The sequence below is a fragment of the Theropithecus gelada genome, chromosome X (genome assembly GCF_003255815.1).
Source record: "Theropithecus gelada isolate Dixy chromosome X, Tgel_1.0, whole genome shotgun sequence".
Classification (NCBI taxonomy): domain Eukaryota; kingdom Metazoa; phylum Chordata; class Mammalia; order Primates; family Cercopithecidae; genus Theropithecus; species Theropithecus gelada.
The window spans coordinates 98,739,582-98,753,884 of record NC_037689.1 but is presented as its reverse complement, the minus strand read 5'-3'; the positions used below and the strand labels follow the sequence as shown (position 1 = coordinate 98,753,884).

Here is a 14,303-nt window from a genome sequence, read left to right as displayed (position 1 = left end):
TTGTTCTAATTTGCTTTTCTTTGATTACTAGTGAGTTGAATATTTTAACCAGTTGTGTTCTTGAGTGTGTATGTGTGAATTTAGTCTACTCCTTTGCCCAAAACGTTTCTATTTTAGACAGACAATTTGCCATAAAAGGCCACAAGTTAAAGGATCAGAATGGTATCATATTTTACTTACTCAAATTAGATAGTTCATATTCTTTTATCTCCTTAGAAGTGTGAGACAATTTGACAACTTTTGACTCAGCAGAACGAAAGGGGCAGGTGATTTCACCATCTAAGGGAGCGACCAACAGATGGAAGTAAGGGGGTGGGGAGGCACGTCTAGTGTTAGACCCCTATCCTCGGTCCCTAGGCTCCCACTTCTAACCTGGAAGGACATTCATTCCTCTTGTGTCTCAAGGCTTTGGGTCCCAGAGCTCCCTTTCGGGCTGAGCGGCCCCCTACTAAGGAGCCCGGGGCGCTGTGCGGCCCCTTTAAGAGTCCAGCTCCTCCCAGCTCCAGGGAAAGTTGCAGCTTTTTCCGCCTCCCGGGAGGGTGAGAAGGGCCGGCCGCCGGAGCTGGGTGGCGATCTTCCCGGAGCCAGAGACCCTCCCTCGAAACCGGCACTGGGACGTCTAGCTCTCTGGAGGCACCTGTTGCAGGTGACAGGTGGGTCAGCAGCCAGCGGCCGCCCCCTCGCCCTCGGTTGGGGGCTCCTTCTGGACCCCCAGCTCCTTTTCGCTGCTGAAGCGCCCCCACCCCCATCTCGGGGTCGTGCGTCTTCCCTACCTGCTCTCTGCTCCCCTAGTTTTTCCTTCTCCCTACCTGACCTCGTCTTCCCTCTCCCCGTCCGCCTCTCCCGACCGCACCCCCCAGGCTTGGACTCCCGTCTGCTTGGGCGGTCCCTCCCGGCCACTTTTCTTTCTCTAGGGCTTCTTCTGGCCCCTTCCCTGACCCACCTAGCACTAACGCGGGCTGTGCCCCTCTGGGAGCCGCCTCCCCTCTCCTCTCCGGCTCCCCTCGCGCGGAGTGCCCGGGCTTTTCCCGCCAGCCCGAGCTGGTGCCCCTCCCGAGAGCTGGCCCTGGGGGCGGGGGCGGGGCCGAGCTCCTAGCGGGAACTGCGCCCTCCAAGGCGTGCAGTCACCTTTTCGTGGGTTTCTCTCGCAGCGCTTGGCCGTCGAGCGGGGTCGCTAACCCGCACTCTCTTCGGACCTCCGACATCTCGGCGTCGGCTTCTCTGGCGTTGGCCAGTCAGCCACAGGTAAAGGCTGGAGGCTGGTCGGCCGGAGTCCTGCCTCAGTGGGCTCCCTCTGCGCTTGGGGCTGGGGACCTGGCTACGTGCTGTGGAGCTGTTTATCTTGCCGCTCTTCAAGCAGGCTGTGAGAGACCTGGTACTGGAGGAGGGTCCTCGAGATCTCAGAAGGGGCACAGAATGCTTCTGTCTCCTGTGATGGTTTGTAATGGGGCAGAAAAAGGTGTTCCTCCAACCCTTAACATTGAGATGGGATTTGGGGTGGTGAAATCATTTGGTTAGAATTCTGGTGGCTTGAAAAGTGGTGAGTTTCTAATTAACCAAGCTTTTCTTCCCCCAGTACCCTTCTTCTTCAGGACTAGAGGACGTAAAATTCCAGAGTACTGCTCTTGGCAGGGTTGACCCTAGACCTTGTGTATTTGTGGCAAAAAATGAGTCTTCTGTACATCCTGGACCTCCTATATTTAACTGGCTTCTTTTCTGCTCTTTAAGCTCCCCACCCCCATCTCTCATAAATCTATTAATATTGCGGTATTAATGACTTAAGACTTTTGTCGCTGTGGGAACAATGTTCAATGCAGAGATGTGGCCTTGATGAAGTTTTCCGCATTTTTGGTGGTTTAGTTTTTAGCACCCTAGTAGAAAAGCACCACCAACTTGGCTTGTGAGGCTCTTTTTGGGCAGGGGATGAACATTTCTGCTAACACGATTTCAGGTGTCTCACTCTTGGTCAGAGCAGTGAAATGGAGCTCGGAGGCCTGTTCTGGGGTAACTGATCTGTGAGTATATGTAGCATTCCGGCTCTCTGAGCTTGTTAGGCTCTGATTGTTAGGCTCCATTGAGCCAGACACTGTGATAAGTTCTTTACATAAAAATGCAATCCTCACAGTAACTCTATACAATAGGTGCTACAGTTATAACCATATTATGATGAAAAAGAGACTTAGAGGGTAAGTGCCTTGCCCTCACAATCTCGGAGGCAGAGCTTGTGTTCCTATCCTGTCACACCACCTCTATTGTCTTGGATGTTGGGAGCACTGAATAGCTCATGAATGAGGACTAAATGATTAAAAAATTTCCTTCCAAGTATATGTTTTGCTCCTTGATTCCCCCTTAGATTCACTGCCGAGACTATGGACTACTTACCTTATGATGTCTTACCCACTTCATTTCTGACATGGGCCAGTTGCCACATTACCACTATAAGTACACATCCCTGAGTGTACCTAGATGAATGAAATCTCCCGGGTTCTCAGCTCTGTGGTAATTGTCTTGAAGTTAGAGGAGGGTAACCCTGGATTCCAGGGATGTGCGCCTGACTCAATTTCTTCCTCTCCTGCTGGCTAGGGGAGAAATAAGTGATAGGGATTTCCTGACAGCCATACCAGAGAGCTTGAGGGTGATCGTGTGCTAGTTTTGTCATGGGATGGATGGAGTACCACAGGCAGGGATAGGAAGAAAATGTCCTCCCTATTCCCAGCTCTGGGACCTTGCTCAAACTGTTCCTTTTTTTCTTCCTAAAAAGCTAACTTTCCTCCCCCATGCCCATTCCCCTGACATTAATTCCTATCCATCCCTCAAGATTGAGTTCTAAAGTCACCTTCTTTGAAACGGCCTTACTGAACACATACTTCTTCCCCCAAGCAGAATTGCCAGTTATCCTGTGTCCTAAAGCACTTTGTTTACACCTCAGTACAGCCCTTAACACTGCTTAGTTGTTTTTCCACCTGGAAGGCTGTAAGTTCTCTAAGGGCAAGGTCTGGATCTTGGAGCTCCCTTTGTCTTAAATATAAGATATTGGCAAATATTTGTGCCAGTAACCGGATGTACCATGCCATTCCTTCAAGGTGCTGAGGTGTAGTAATGGTGGGGTTGAGAGTACAGAAGACACCTTCCTGAGGCGCTTGAAATACGACGGCTACAAGTTTGCCCTGATCACCCTATTTAAACGTGTAATCCCTTCTCTGAACGTTCCATATGCCCTTTCCCTACCTTATTACATTTTTCTTGCTTATTGTCTGCCCTGCCACTCCCTCACCCACCATAACATAAACACCCTGTGGGCAGGGATTGCTGTCTGTTGTATTCACCGGTAGACTCTTGGACCCAGAACAGTCCTTGGTACATCATAGATGCATACTAATATTTGTTAATGAATGAATGGCATTACCATTCTAGGAATTTGGCAGTCTTGGAGTTAGGCACTCCTGGACCTGAAACTAAGCCTACCCAGTTTGTCACCCTACAGGTGTAAGTTTGCCCCAGGCCCAAAATTCAGCTTTACTTCTGCTGATTTTGCTTTGAGACTGCATTACTGATGCCAACTTTGACCTAGTTGGAAGTACTTACTCTCTCTTACTTTTTTTTTTTTTTTTTTTTTTTTTGAGACGGAGTCTTGCTCTGTCGCCCAGGCTGGAGGGAGTACAGTGGCGTGATCTCGGCTCACTGCAAGCTCTGCCTCCCGGGTTCATGCCATTCTCCTGCCTCAGCCTCCTGAGTAGCTGGGACTACAGGCGCTCGCCACCACGCCCGGCTAATTTTTTTGTATTTTTAGTGGAGACGGGGTTTCACCGTGTTAGCCAGGATGGTCTTGATCTCCTGACCTCGTGATCCGCCCGCCTCGGCCTCCCAAAGTGCTCGGATTACAGGCGTGAGCCACCACGCCTGGCCTCTCTCTCTTATTTTTTAAAAGTATGGGTCTCTGGATGGAAATCTCTAAAGTTTAAAAGTGGAAATGTAAAAATGTTGTGCTTCTTGTTGGTAGAAACAGGGCCGCACTGGGAGGAAGGGGTGTGGATTGTCAGATGTCTTGAGGCCTTTCAGTCTTTTTGCAAGATCAGTAAGAGCCTGGAGAAAGTTACTGTGCAATGGGGAAGTGAACAGCTCAAAAGAATAATGGATGGCACAAATTAGGCTTCTGGTTTCAAGTTACCCATAGCCTTTTAGGTATGAGGTGGTTATTGGATTATGGAACTTTATGGAAAAGCCGTAGCTGAGTGCTGTTTGTGTTGTATTTAAGTAGTTTTCTACCAGGACGATTGTGCAGTGTGAAGAAACCACTGTGTAACATAAAGGAAAAAAGTGCTATTCTGTTTAAAAGTGTTTTGAAATGTTCAGAAAGGAAGAGGCCAGAATGTCTTAGAAGACAGACTTGGAAAGAGTTGGGCCCTTCATAAGGTGGTAAATATGTGATTCTCATCATTTAATATATGTTAACTTATTTGAAACTCAAATTTGTACAAAAAACTGACCAGCTTCTTTTTCTACTAAATTTGTCTCCCCTGCCTTTGAACATTGCAGTGACCCAGGTTTCAGTCCCTGGACTTTTCTCCATTTAAAATCTTCAGAGAGGCTCTCTTCCAAGCTGCATGGCTTTGAAGAACATCTGTCTAGCTACTCGTCACTCCCAAATTTATGTTTGTGACCCAGGCCTTTCTTCTAAGCTGCAGCCTCATATATCCAATGACCTATTCGACATCTCTCCTTGTCTATCAGATAGACCTCTCAAATGTAACGTGGCCAGAACGGCACTCCTGATTGCCCTTGTATTCCCACCCTCTTCCCTCAGCACTCCCTGTCTCAGTAAAATGTCACCATCATCCATTCAGTTGCTCAAACCAAGAACCTAAGATCACCCTTGATTCTTCTTTTTCTCTCACTGCCCTCCACCCAATTTAATTCATGAGGGAGTCCTGCTGACCTGATCTTCAGACTGTGTCATGTATTCTGCCACACGTCTCCATCTCCTCTGCCTATCACCATAGCCCAAGCCACCACGAGTCTGCCACAAACATCCTTGCATAATGCTCAAGGATATATATATGCAAGTATTTTTGTGGGGTAGCTTTCTAATAGAATTGTTAGGTCAAAGGATATATACATTAAACAATTTAAGTAGGCATCACCAGAGTGACATCCAAGAGGGTTTACCCTTTCACTATTGCGAGTGATTTTCCTCCTGCCCTTGCTGAGGATGGATGACACTTTTAATATTTTCCAATCTGATAGGTGAAAAATAGTATTTAACTGATTTAACTTGGCATTTCTCTGATCACTAGTGCGGCTGAGCATCTTTTCATTTGTGTTAGCTATTTGTATTTTTCCGAGACTTGCTCCTTTATATCCTTTGCACATTTATCTTTTCGGTTATATATTTGATTTGTTTGTAAGAACACTATATTTATTAGTTATATTTACCCATTGCCTGTTATATAGTGCAAGTTTTTTTCTCTCTAGTCTGTCATATGTCATAACTTTGTTCATGATGCGTACCCCTCTCGTAATCAGATAAAACCCACTATAAAACATTTAAAAAACATGTTCATTAGATTTGGCAATTAGGAGGCCAATGACAACATCAGTACAGCAGGAGAGAAGGCAGATTGTAGAGGGTTGGGCAGTGAGGACTGAGAAGGACTGATAAAAAATGTGGTAGATACACATGGACATGGAGAGTGGGGTGATAGACAGTGGAGACTCAGAAGGGTGAGTGGTGGGAGAAGGGTAGATGATGAGAAATGTCTTAATGGGTACAATGTATGTTATTCAGGTTGTAGATACCCTGAAATCTCTGACTTACCACTGCATATGTAACAAAATTGCATGTATACCCCATAAATTTATATTATTAAAAAATGTAGTATATACATTGAAGAAGCTTGGCTATGATGGGAAGGAGAGAGTGTCCCTTATAGACGGTAAGGCACAGGGGATAAAAAGGCTGTTTTATTTAATTTTGTTTTACTTTAAATATAAGAGAGAGATGAGCCCATTTATGTGCAGATGGCATACAGCTTGATGATGCAAGGTCCCTGAGAAAGTCAGAGGGTGGGAGTGCCAGAGTGAAAGCGGGGAAAAGGCTAGCCTTAGAGAAAGAGTGGTGGCTCTTCCATTGAGACAAGAGGATTCACTAATCCTCTTGGTAAAAACTATGGAGAAGGAGGGAGCTGTAGAGGGGCAGGATTTTGAGAGAGCTCCTGCGCCCCCAACAAGAGAGTGGAAGGTTGACCAGAGAGTAAAGAGGGGAAGAACGGTGAAGGGTTGGAATAACATTTGAGAGAGATGAAAAGAGGAGTTCTTTAGCGGCATATCATCCAGGTTATGTATATGTATTTCAAAATATCATGCTGTATACCATAAATATGTACAATTTTTGTCAAGCATACCTCCATAAAACTGGAAAAAAATTTTAAAAAAAATTTTAAAATGGCTTGGGTAACAATCTCCAGAGGGCTGGAGATTGGATGGCCCTGGCAGAAGAATAGTTGAAATGATGGACCACTGTGGCTTTCATATTCATATCTGTGAGTATCTAAACCTAACTTGAACTTGAATAATTTTTAAGAAGTAGAAAATTTCCATGGCATCTACACTGCTTCTTGTTTGTAGCTCTATCAATTCAGGCATCAGAATACCATTAGTACCAGTATCTTTAAACTCATCAGAAAGCATGATTTGATTTACTGAGGGCCTACGATGTGCCATGCTCTGTGTTGATTTACTGAGGATTTACATTGTACCAACTGAGAGCCTACAGCCAGGATCCTACAATGTAGATTTATCCATCTATCCATCCATCAACCCAGCTAGATGCTTGAGGTATGGCTGAGAAGAAGGTAGACAATGGCCATTTTTCTCCTGGAACTTATTTCGGCAGGGGAAGTGTGTATTAAATATTGTATCACATAGTTTTTAAATTACAATTGTGATAAGTTCTGTGAAGTTCAGTTTTTTTAGAAATCAAATTGTCACATTGCTTTTTAACAGGTCTTCCTAATTTACATTTGCCAGCAAAATATGAGAATATCTCTTAAATCCTTTTTAAAAACTGAAAATTGTCTTTCTAAAATTTTGCTGAATCAATAAGCAAACATACAAAAATCTTTATTGCCAGTAAGAGTGAAACTTTTTCTTTTTGATATCTATTGGACATCTGATTTTTCCCCTTTAAGAATTATCTGTTCACGCTCTCTGTCTATTGGATACTTACCTCTTCTTGTTTTTAGTAGATCTCTCATTCCATGTTTGAAACCATTAGATACACTTCTCTCCTTTCTCTCTTAGCCCTGGCGACCTTAAAATATTTTCCCCCAGTCTCTACGGCCATTCCCTTTTGATCTCCTGTGAAATTTTTTTCTTACCTTGAAGTGTTGCTGTGCTTAGGGATGGGACTACATTTTTATTACTTGACCCAATAAAAGATAACATATAAATCTTCTGTTCCTGCTTATCCCACTCTACAGAGCTAACAATGTTAAGATTGTATTTCTTTCTAGACATTTTTCCATTCATCCATGATCTAATCTGTCTAAAATGTAAACAAATAAAATTGGAATCATAATATATATGATTTGCAATTTTTTAACCTAATATGCTTTCAGTGTCAGTATAAATAGAACTACAGTACCTCCTTCTTTTTAACAAAGGCACGATATTCCCTAATATGTGTGTACCATAACTAGTCAGTTTCCTATTGGTGGATGTTTATGTTCTTTAATTTTTTTTTTTTTGCTGTTTCAAATATTGAGCATCCTCACAATATATATTTGTGAATTTACTTGAATATCAGTAGAATAAGTTTCTCAAAATGAAATGGCTGTGTTAAAAATATAGTCAGTGGTACTAAAGATCCAGAGAAATCTAGGAAGACCAAGAACTATCTGTTGGATTTAGGAAGTTCTTGGTGACCTTAGAGCAATTTCAGAGAACTGTGAGGCAGAAAGCTAAACTATGGTGGGTTGAGAAATGACTGGGGAAATGAGGAAGTGGAGGCAGTGATTATGTACAATTCCTTAGAGAAATCTGTCTGGCTTTGAAGAGCAGAGAAAGGGTAGTAGCAAGCAAAGAGTTAAGATCAAGGACCTGTTATTTATTTAGGAGGGACTTGAGTTTCTTTAAAGGCTGGTGGGAAGGAGGGAATAATTAATAGAGCAAAATCCTTGGAGGGCAGAGTCCTTATGCCAGATGGGAGGGGATCCAGATTGAGAGAGAGGATTATGCTCAATAGGCATAGATGAAAGTAGGTTCATAGATTTGGCAGCAGGAACTTATCTGATGGTATTTCTATTTCTCTATGATATAATAGTTAAGGCCAACCTCTTAGAGCAGGGGTTAAGATGGGACAAGGTTTCAGTTAGGTATTTGTGGTGTTTGAAGAAGGTTTGAAATAGTTATTGTGGAGAACAGGAGAGCAGCCTAGGGAAACATAGTTGTAGTGCCAGGCAGGGTTAAGGTGAGCTTGGTGACCAATAATTCATATGGATAATAATCTACCAGAGTGTGATTTTCGTTTTTCTCCAGTAGATCTCAGGAGTCCTTGTACATGCATAAAGTATAACAGTTGGGCTTAGAAGAGCTATAGTTTTTTAAAATCAGATATTTGCAGTGAAATTATGCATTATTGAGGATATTGACAAGAGTGCAGTTGAAACAATAGAATTGGCTGGGTGTGGTGGCTCACACCAGTAATCCCAGCACTTTGGGAGGCTGAGGCGGGTGGATCACCTGAGGTCAGGAGTTCGAGACCAGCCTGGCCAACATGGTGAAACCCCATCTCTACTAAAAATACAAAAATTAACCGGGCGTGGTGGCACACACCTATAATCCCAGCTACTCAGGAGGCTGAGGCAGGAGAATCGCTTGAACCCAGGAGGCAGTGGTTGCAGTGAGCTGAGATCACACCACTGCACTCCAGCCAGGGCGACAGAGAAGTCTCAGGAAAAAAAAAAAGGAGAAAGAAACAATAAAATTTAAATTGTCTAGGAAAGGAAGTAAAGGTGGGAAGGAGCTGACAAGGTGAAAGCAGAAGGGTCTATGGAAGACTGCCCCCACCCAAGAAATCTGAGAATAGGAATGGGGCTAGTTGGGGGGCTCATCGACTGAATAGGCTAGAAGCACAGCAGGTTGTGGTCAGAGAGTGGGTGTTGAATCAATTATATCAAAGGTGGAAGAGTCCTAGATGATAAGCTCTTGGGTGTGGCTGAATATGATATATGGTATTCTTGATGCCAGCTCATTCATTCAACAAATATTTATTTTGTGCATATTATGATCCAGGCAGTGCTCTAGGCACCAAAGGTACAGAGATGAACAAAACAAAGTCCCTTCTCTCATACAGCTTACAATCTAGTGGGGAAGATTATTTTTATAAACTAAAAGAACATCCTTATTGATGTGCTGATTCCGGTATGTGTAGCTCTATTTGTAACTAATGATAATATTAGGATCAAATATTTACATATATAGGGCTAAGAAGGTCCATCTAGGCATTTTGAATATCTTGCTTTATCTCAAGTTATACTAACTGAATTATGAAAACTCGTACCTCTTGTCCCCTTACAACTTTTTAAGGTGTTTTTACTTACTATGTCAATATTGAAAATAAATATATACAAATCTAATTTGAACATTTTATTGGTTTTAATTTTTTATACTTTATTTCTTTGAAATATTAGGATATTGCTTCTAGCTGTAGACCAGATGTTGATAATGCATGTACTAATCTTGCTCTAGGGATTTGATGTAATGTGTAAAGTAATTATGGTTAAGCAGTTTAGGAGGGAAAGAGGGCTTGTAATAAGTTAATATTTTACATTTATTTTTATATTGTTCTCCAATTTATACCTACCTTTTAATGTACATATGTTCGTGTATATATTTATTAATATTTTATTTGAAAGAAATTAGCATTTATTTGGCATCTTATAGGCCTCAAGTAACACTTTAAAATTACCTGCCACATATGCAGTTCAATTTAAATTCAACTACAGGTTATTTTTTATTGTTTTAAGGTTTCTGTGGCCATAGCCAGATCACAGCATCCCTAAAATTAAAAAGAAACCTAATGCATGAAATCACAGTTATGTGTGAGCATGGGTTGGATTAGTCATGAACCATGATGATTTCACATTTAAGGGGACTGTGTGGGTAATTTTTAGGTGACATGGTCTGCAAGAAATAATCAGATGCCAGCTAGAGTTCAGTTTAGAAATCCCCACCATCTGTGATCCTGGCAGGAGAAGAGGGTCTTCCCTGTGGGGGTGCTGCATTATCAAAGCTTGTTGACTAAGGAAAGATAATAGTGTTCTGCGTGGGAGGTGATGAGGCTTATTGAAAAATAACAATGTGTCAGCTCTCACTGGACTTAAAAATGTTTTATACATATAAATGACCTAGATTTTAAAACAGTCCATTCTTTTAGTTGGGGATTTTAGATTTTTAAAAAAATCTAAAAAATGGGGTGTCAAGGAAGGGGCCTTTGTCAGAGAAGAGGGTAAACTGGCCATCCTACACCCGTCAACCTTATGAGGCTCTTGTGTCTGGCTCATGTTAGAGGAAGCTTCAAATGTAGATTTTGAAAGCCGGAAAGCTAAATGGGATTTGCTTTAATATATGTATTTTCCCTGTTGCCAAGTAGGGTGTTTGGACACATGGTCTTGTTTTTATAATATTTTAGATTTACTTCTATGTACCACATTTATGGAAATCTGCCATCTAGGATTGGTGGTGGGTTTAAGGCATCTTCTAAAGTTGCTGAGGAGCAAGGGAAAAAATGTGTGAAATCATGAAAGACCACATTTCCACATATCCAAAACAACCATTCTGCAGGAGAAGTGAATATATAGTATTAAGATATATGACTTCCTTCTGGGACTTGTTTTAGAGTGTTATATATTATTTTAAGTGGGAATTTCTACAAACCATTTATGAACAGAATTTGTTGGCATTGAAAGGTAGCTATGTGAATTCCATCTGGAGGAAATTGTCCCCACATACGATTCTAAGAGCTAACAAAAGAGATATTTTAGTTACTACCACTGCCTTCTTCCACCCTGCTGCCCACTCCCACCCCCTGCCCCACCATTATGCACCTGCCATCTTTTAGGAGGGATGTCCCGGATGAGGGGAATGAGTTATTTTCTTGTGTATAATGTTGCTTTGAGCTAGAGTTGTCTGGCCTGTTTCACATATTGCAGGACAAGGTCAGGGGTCTGGGAAAGTAAGCCAGACTCAGGGCCTGTCAAACATTATGTTTGTTATTAGCTGAAGACTTTTAGAAACCCCACCTCAAGTTCCTGAGGCTGATGTCCCCTTTTCCAAAAATCACTATATAGAGCAATATTGCCAGAATATGAAGAGACAGTATAATATAGTATAGCGGTTAAGAGCTTGGACTGTGGAACCAGATGGCCTGCGTCCAAAAACCAGACTGTCACAGGGCATGTGACCTTGAGCAAGTTATTTGCTCAATCTGTGCCTCACTTTCCTCATTTGTAAAGTAGACATAATAATTTAGTACCTACTTCATAGTGTGATTGTGAGGACTAAAGTGCTTAGAAAAGTGCATCGTAAATAATACATTATAGAAGTGTTAACTATTATTGTCATCATCTTCATCAGTTGGTGGATATCGTAAAAGGAGTGAAAACCAGCCAGATGAGATGGCTGACGCCTGTAATCCCAGCATGTTGGGAGGCCGAGGTGAGCAGATCACAAGGTCAGGCTTTTGAGACCAGCCTGGCCAACATGGTGAAACCGCATCTCTACTAAAAATACAAAAATTAGCCAGGTGTGATGGAATACGTCTGTAATCCCCGCTACTGGGGGAGCTGAGGCAGGAGAATCCCTTGAACCCAGGAGGTGGAGGTTGAGGTGAGCTGTCACCACCTAACTCCAGCCTGGGCAACAGAGTGAGACTCCATCTCCCAAAAAAAAAAAAAAAAAAAAAAGTGAAAAGCACAAAATGCCTCAGCACCTGCAAACTCTACTTTTGTAGAATCTATTTTGAAAAGGATTGTAGGGAGCCACAACCTTAGTGCAAAATCAGAATTTTGTAAAATTAAGAGCTGATTGTAAATTTCTCATTGTTAGGGAAAAATACAGCTTTGCTTCCATACAGCGTTTGAGAATGGACTCAGCAGGCCCTAGGGGATTTTATGTGAGGCATAGATGTGCCCCATGGATGGACAGGTGGGGGTCTGGACCCCAGCTGACTCCTAGGAAGCCTTAGTTGCCCTTTGGTTTTGGAGCCTTGATACTGACTCTACCAGTTTGTCTCCACTCCTGTTTTTCTTCTTTTATATCCTATTTTAAAATGTATGCTATTTTTTGATGTTTTATGCATCTTTGTAAGTCACTTTAAATCTTGTCTGGAACAGTATATAAATAAATATCCTTTAAACTGATCATATCTAATTACTAACATTTGCTTCATATTTATGCTTGTCAGCCTCCCTCCATGCAGAGAGGTACGGTGACCTTCCATCTAGGCAAGAATACTGATTAGATTTCTCAAATTTCATAGAAAGATGTCAAAACTGCCATATGCTCATATATTTTCCAAAGCATATGGTTAATAATAATTAAAACTAAACAGCTACCAATATTGGGTGCTTACTCTAGGCCAGGCACTATGCTATTCCTTTTACTCATGATGCATGCTTGAATCCTCACAGCCATAGGCAGGAGCTCTTATTATTAATCCTCATTTTTACAAATGGGGAAACAGACTCACGGAGGTTAAATAACTTGTCCAAAGTTAACTCAGGGAAAAAGCAAAGCTGCGATTTAAACCCAGGCAGCTAAGATCCAGTGCTTTTAAGCACAATTCTATGCTATACTGTCGTTGATTAGAAATCTAGCACATCAGAACTCCAAGTCCTAGTAGAAGAGGCCGTACTTGTGTTACAGAACATTCACAGGTCCTGCAGATTTTCTCTCTGTGTTGTCTTTAATATGCTCCTTTCCATCTCTAGTGCCACTGCCATCTACTTTTGGCTCTTGTTATCTTTCCCCTGGATTTATGCCACAGCCTCCTCAAATCCATATTCTGCAAAATTGTCAGTGTGCCCTAACAAGTCCTTGCCTTACCTAAAACTCTTCAATGATTTCTGTTGTCAAAGGCTAATTAGCCATGTTTTTGAGCATAGCATATGGAGCACCTGCCAGCCACACGTGATGTGATTCCCCACCTGGCTCTTCCGCATTCTCCCTTACAATTTTTTTTTTTTTTTTTTTTTGAGACGGAGTCTCGCTTTGTCGCCTAGGCTGGAGTGCAGTGGTGCAATCTCGGCTCACTGCAAACTCCACCTCCCCGGTTCACATCATTCTCCTGTCCCAGCCTGCGAGTAGCCGGGACTACAGGTGCGCACCACCACGCTTGGCTAATTTTTTGTATTTTTAGTAGAGACGGGGTTTCACCGTGTTAGCCAGGATGGTCTCGATCTCCTGACCTCGTGATCCGCCCGCCTCGGCCTCCCAAAGTGCTGGGATTACAGGCGTGAGCCACCGCGCCCAGCCTCCCTTACAATTTAAACCAACCAGCATCATTGTACTACTTGCTTATACCACGTTGCTTTATGCCTCCATGCTTTTGTAAATGCTACGCACTTTGCCTAGAAAGCCCTCTTTCTCCTGCTTATCCAGCTGAAACACATTAATTTACAATCAGTTCATATGCTACTGCTGGATATTCTCTTTCTAGTTCCCTTTCCCCAACCTGAATTACGTGCCCTCCCTTGGTATTCTTATAATATATCATGCATATATTTCTTTGGTTACCGTGTTTTTTTTTTTTTTTTTAGGGATTATTTAGGTGTCTCTGCTACTAAACTGTGAACTCTGTGGGCATGGACTACGCTCTGTTCTTTTCTTCTTAGCCAGCTAGTGTATCACTTAGCACATAGTTGGCCCTCCTAACTAGTTAGCATTCTGTAACAGTGCAGAATACAGAGCTCTAGGACAGGGAAAGAAGTAGGATTTGGAAGGCCTGAAACCATGCACACATTCAAAGATAATTACCAGGACAGCAGAGGGAGCTCTTGCAGAAAAGTCTTTGGGGCCAGGTAATTTACATTATTTAACCCAAGAGCCAGAAAGGATTTGGGGAGATGCGAGCTGGGTTCTGAATCCAAAGGGAACTTTGAAACTTCTAAGAAGCCAGACTTAGCAGATTATAATTTGAATCTTCTTTGAATTTGTGTGAGTAGCCTGGAATAGGTATCTAAGACAGATATATTTTAATAAACATATTTATAGTTTTCTAGGAGAGACATCACCCTAAAATTGAA

At 42.4% G+C, this 14,303-nt stretch overlaps 1 protein-coding gene across 3 annotated transcripts in view; it reads left to right on the top strand.

Moving 5' to 3' along the window:
* The first annotated feature begins 508 nt into the window (after nt 1–508).
* SYTL4 (synaptotagmin like 4) overlaps nt 509–14,303 on the top strand; it is a 55,599-nt gene continuing 41,804 nt past the window's right edge. The window contains exons 1-2 of one of the 3 annotated variants that reach the window (XM_025372639.1): nt 520–653; nt 1,152–1,245. The gene's annotated coding sequence lies outside the window, so the exon portion shown is untranslated. Of the gene's footprint in view, nt 654–1,122; nt 1,246–14,303 lie in introns of those variants that run through there. The other 2 variants (XM_025372637.1, XM_025372638.1) reach the window with 2 other exon arrangements.